Raw genomic sequence first — 6,000 nt, 5'->3', positions numbered from 1 at the left:
TTGAAACTCACCACTAATGCTTCTCTGACATATTTTCTTCTTGCTGCAATAATTGAAAAGACTTGTCTCTTTTTCATTTAAACTGATGAATTCTCTAGGTAGGTTACCGTTGGGGATAAATTAGATGAGGGAGAGAGACAATTGAACATGAGGTAGAAGGTACTGGAGGCTATGGTTAAATTCTGGTTTTAGGAGCTAGAACAGATGGATGGTGATGTTTCTGGGAAAGAACGGAAGGTGGTGTCGAGTGAAAATGGGAGTGTTGTAGCATTGCTTGGTCAAACTCGCAAGCGTTGCTATCTCAAGCTTGTTTGTCAATGTTAGTAATCAAAATTAAAAGTCTTGATTTCTAGTCTACTTATAACGATGTCTCGGACTAGGATATATTGTGTACTTGAGCTTTAGACTTCACGGCGTTCATCAATTGAATACGAAGAACTACTAAGGAGAGCTTGTGGAACTTCATCAACAAAAGGTATGTGGAGACTGAAACTCATCTATCACTTCGAAAGTCTATTTATACTCTATCTTCTATATTGAGACAAAAGTCGTATTGCTATATAGTATTCAATTATGCACATTTGAGATTTCGAACTGAGTTTGGCTCGCTTACATATTTCTCGAAATATGTGTTGGTAAGCTTTCGTTTCGACCAAGTTCATCTTATATTCTGGACGAAAGTCAAACGATGATCATGTGAAAATCGTCGAGTAACATCTTACATGGTTTGTGTGATACATTCATTTGGTGTAAACTTGGAATGTTTCGTAATGATTATTTCAGTAACTTAAAAATTGCTTTGATGCTAATAGTTTGTGAAAACAACTATTTTCATCCTCTAAGAATGTTTCAATGATTGAAATAAAGTTTAGAACACTTAACTGTTATTGGATTATGAACATAGTATGTGTTCTTGCATATATGTTATCCATGTCCGGGAACCATAGTATGCATACCCGTATGCGCACCTATTGGTTTGTGAAAGTCTGGAAGCATAAGTACACATACCGGCACGCGTACTAGCGTAAGATTTGGATCCGAGAATTTCTGCTGAGTTTTGTGGTATGCGTACCCGTTTACATACTGGCGAATCCAAGCTCAGTCCGGCTACTTAAGTATGCGTATCCGTTTGCGTACTTGAGTGGTTAAAGTTCTAGAATCGTTTGTGACATGAAATAATACATTTATATAATAAAGAATGCATTCTATGCAAACCGTGGATATAATGTTCATGAATTGATTCGAGTGAATCAAATCGATTTTGCTTCCATTGTGTTCTTGTATACTTGTATGAGAATATAAAAATTGAACAACTTTATAACTATTTTCATTTGAGTCATTTTAACTAGTTATGGTTAAGATGAATAAGGTTGATATGAGAGTGTTCATGTAGCTAACTTCGGTTAACTACTGTTGAGCCAACCTAGTGTACACGTTTAGGTACGGTTACTCAAACCTAAATGAAGGTACATTTCATTTGTGTGTAACAACCTAAGTTCGATCTAACGGTTTAAATATATTAGCTTGAGTCTAATTAGGTTTTCATCTAACGCTGAATATTGAATGCTTTGTTACCAAGGTAACTTAGATTGCAAAGCCTGATTTGAAAACTATACAAGGGAGAACTCTAGTAACTGGGAAACCTAATCCCCACACCTTGTGTGTGATACTAGTTGCATTAGTTAGAGTCGTTTCTCCTTTAACCTTAGGTTTTTCATGAAACCTTGTAGGTTAACGACTTCATTGGGATTGTGAAGCCAGACCCAACTATTTTCTCTGTAGTTGCGTGTTCTGATCTTACTTATATTATCGTGATTGATTATTATCTTTGTTGAGATTTGCTTGAGATTTATCTCCGATAGATAAGATTAAAAGAATTCACAAACATCTTCGTCTCATCGTTTGTGATTCCACAATATCTTGTTTCGCTTCCATACGATTAATATTATTGTGAGGTGATTGATAATACTTGGTTGTTCTGCGGGAATATAAGTCCGGTTTATCAATTGGTTTATGTGCACCTTGATTTATCAAAGGACGGAACAAAACTAATATGTATTTCTGTGGGAGATAAATTTATTTATTCCAATAGACTTTTCTGTGTGAGACAGATTTGTTTATCAAGTCTTCGACTTTGGGTCGTAGTAACTCTTAGTTGTGGGTGAGATCAGCTACGGGAATCAAGTGCGTAGAATCCTGCTGGGGTTTAGAGATGTAAGGAGCGCAACTGTACCTTGATCAGTGTGAGATTAATTACGGCTCAACTACATTCCAGTCTGAAGTTCATTGGCAGTAGGCTAGTGTATGTAGCGGCTTAAAACAGTGTGGTGTTCAAAGCTGGACTAGGTCCCGAGGCTTTTCTGCATTTGCGGTTCCCTCGTTAACAAAATTTCTGGTGTCTGTGTTATTTCTTTTTCTCATTATATTTTGTTATATAATAGAAATATCACAGGTTGTGCGTTAAGTTCAATCAGTTATCGAATCAGACCTTTGGGTTGTTGATTGAATTTATTGACACTTGGATATTGGTTTGTGATACCGTCCAAGTTATTTCTCTTATTCAACCGTGCTTGCAAATTCCTATTTATTTGATTGCAAATTGAATTTTGAAATTGAGATATAACTCTTTGATATACTTTTCTATAGATTGAGTCTGACTGTCTAGTTGATTCTCTTGAAAGTATATTGGAGTTTGTCTATTCATATTGTCGAACGAAATATTGGATGTGGTTGTTAGACCCCGCTTTTTTCAGGGAGAAAGGGAGAGTTCTGACGGTGTTGAGCAAGAGCATCTAGTTTGATGGATGGAGATGGAGAAGTATTCAATGTTGGGAGGTGTCATCAATGTTGATATTTTGAATTACAGATGATGTTTGGTTTACGGCCTTGGTTCTTGACTCTTCCAAGCTCATTGATAAGTCTAGTTGCGCCAGCGGCTTGCATAAACCTCTTCTTTTCTGCCACCAGGCACCAATTCTTTTCCCCTCTCGGTCTCTCCAGGCTCCAAGCTTTATAAACTACCTAAAATCACAAAAAATAACTTAGTACAAGAGAATTTATTGAACACAATAAAAAACAGAATTTGGTATAAGATGAGAATTTAAAGCACGATAGATACGAAAATGCCAATAAAAATACATGGAATATGCAATATTTAGCACCTATCAAATACCCCCAAACCTGAATTTTACTTGTCCTCAAGTAAAAGATAAACTAACAAAATCCTAGTTATATCAATGCCGTTGGTCTCTCGATTTCATTCAGCGAATGCAATAATCCTTTTAAACCACTAAGTTTCCCTAGTGGACGAATTAAGTCTCGTGATGGTTTTCTTAGAACATACCCACAAAGTTCAATGGCAAAATATGAGCTCAAATTCCATGAATGTGACACATGCATCTCAAATTTTGTTCACAACAGTTTGGTATATCAATCTAGCTTTGATAGGTTCAAAGAAGCACATATTGATTCCAGCACTTAGAATATTTTTTGAAGTCTAAGAGTTCGAACCGTTATCTAGTCTTATTAATATTCTAGATGATTGGTTGTTTACTAGACTACGCAAGAAGTTTCAAAATAAATAAATCGAAGTTCATATGTTATGGTGCTGGAAACCATGAGTACCTTATCTATATCAAGAACCCTAAAATATCATATATGTACAGGTATCACAAATCAAGGTAGATGAGATCAACTTTTTTTTTTCTCATCAATTTTTTTTATATGGCCGAGTTCAGTTTCAATTATAGTGCAGCGACAACGTCATGGCATCTACACTTCACCCCCAAACCTAAACTAAATATTGATGTTTCAAAAGATAAACATGATTTTAACTAGAACATACCAAGAGAACCATGTTGAGTAGAGAAAAGGAAAGAGATTACCAGATGTCGGTAAAAGCAAAATTTGAATTCCATTATTCAAGACTAGAATCTAACATTTTCCGCTGTGATCACATTGGATTAGCACAATATATAAAGAAAAATAAGACTTAACAGACCCAAGATAGAAAAATTACCTACTATATTATACAAGAAAAATTTACCATAAACCAACAATCTAAACAGTTGAGGATCAACTCAAAAGATAGTATGTAGAGATTTTAGTAGCCTCACACATTTATAACAGGACAAAAATTTAAGTGACTTCCAGACAAGATGAGCTACTCCCAAACCTGGATTTTTCAACATATATGCTTTTGGGCACAAAGCTTAGCAATTTAGGGGTGCATCATGCACAAGATCTAGTTCAAAGTGAACATTGTTAGGTTCATATAGAGATACGCACTCCAACTGTGGCTCCTCAAAAGTATCACATTTAGTTACAAAATAGTCCAAGAGGACTTGAGAAGCACACAGTTCCAGACCTAGATTAGGAACTCTAAGAAGAGCTGGTTTCACAATCTTTTTACAAACAAAATCTAGGTTTGGTGCAAGACCATCTGATTACGACCCAGGCAGGGATTCAGACACATTGCAGTTATTTTCATGCATAAGATCATTATTTTCGACAGACAATTAAGCCTTCCCTAACTCAGAGACAAGATGTGTGTCATGCTCTTTTTCACTTAATAGTTGCACAAGCCCCAAATCAGGATCAACATCACATATATATGCAGATTCAATGCTAGAAATAAACATCATTCATCAAGGTCGAACTAAAGTCTAATGTCTCTGAAACCAAAGGTTCCGTAAAATTTTCAGAGTAAACATGTTCTTCTAACATAATATCATCATCATCATCATAAAAAGAATGCAATGCCCTATTCAAAATCATAGTGTCTCTAGTCGACTCGATTACCTCTAGATTAGGTTCATATTCAATATCAGTTGCATCAGTAGGAACTAACACACTATCTTCAAAATGTAATTCATTAGGACTATAACAAACATTTCATTCTGAAATTTCTCCCTTCCTTCATTTTGTAAATAAATCAGATTCATTTTTAGAATTATATTAAGTTGCTCAATGAAAGTAGGGTCTTCAACAAAGGGTATCCTCATTTCAGATGCATATTCATTACATGATTGTGGATGAGGGTTACTACAGAAAGGAAATTCAGAAGTGTTGCTATATGGATTATCATGCAATGCATTCAATTCAAATATAGCATTATTCTGCTCGATGAGTTTTAGAGTTTTTGTTATAGATTGCATACAAGGAGTCATGGGAGTAAAAAATTGTTCAACATCCAATGGTGGTAACTGGTACATGTGTGGATAAGAATCAGGGTCTATATATTGTGTCTCCGTACCTTGAAAATGTCCGTAATTTTCCTTAAAGTTACTAAAACCATGGTTTATGGGATTCTCATAATTTGAAGCATGCTCGTATGAAAGTTCTTTAAGGGATTTGTGTGAAGATTTCTCATCCCTAACAGCTGACCAAAACCCCGACATGATACTTTTTTTTAAAAGAAAAAAAATGAAATGAGTTTATCTTAAATGCTTCTACCAATTCCTAAACAGAATGATGCATATAAAAACTATATATAAGCTACTAGGAGTAAACACAACACTACAAGGTTACTGAAAAACAAATCAATAACAAAAACTAACACAATAAAAATTTAAAAAAAAATGTTGTTGATGTAACATCGGCAGAGATCTCTGACGTCTATCAATCCTGAACTGGATTTCCACTGGACTATGGCAATAAAAATATGGTTAACTAACGAGAGGCCAACTCGTATTTATTAACAAGATATATAACACATTTGCTAAACACAAAATTGGTTTAAAAGACCAAAATCAATAATTCCTGGGTGAAAAATACAATTAGATTTTGATACTGTTTAAATGGACAAAAATGTAAAAATAGTCAGGATGTAAACAGTTTCGTCTTGCCAATTTTAAAATACTTTTTCTTATTTTTTTAATTTACACAGGATGCATCCAGTTTCATCCTCGCTATATATTAAGTTTAAGCCAAGATGAATCCAGTTTCATCCTTGCTAAATTTTTTTTGTCCATTTCACCCATACTAATTTTTACTCGTCCA

This window comes from Papaver somniferum, chromosome 5, assembly GCF_003573695.1.
Source record: "Papaver somniferum cultivar HN1 chromosome 5, ASM357369v1, whole genome shotgun sequence".
Taxonomy (NCBI): domain Eukaryota; kingdom Viridiplantae; phylum Streptophyta; class Magnoliopsida; order Ranunculales; family Papaveraceae; genus Papaver; species Papaver somniferum.
The sequence above is the reverse complement of the archived record's forward strand: the minus strand, read 5'-3'. Positions refer to the sequence as shown.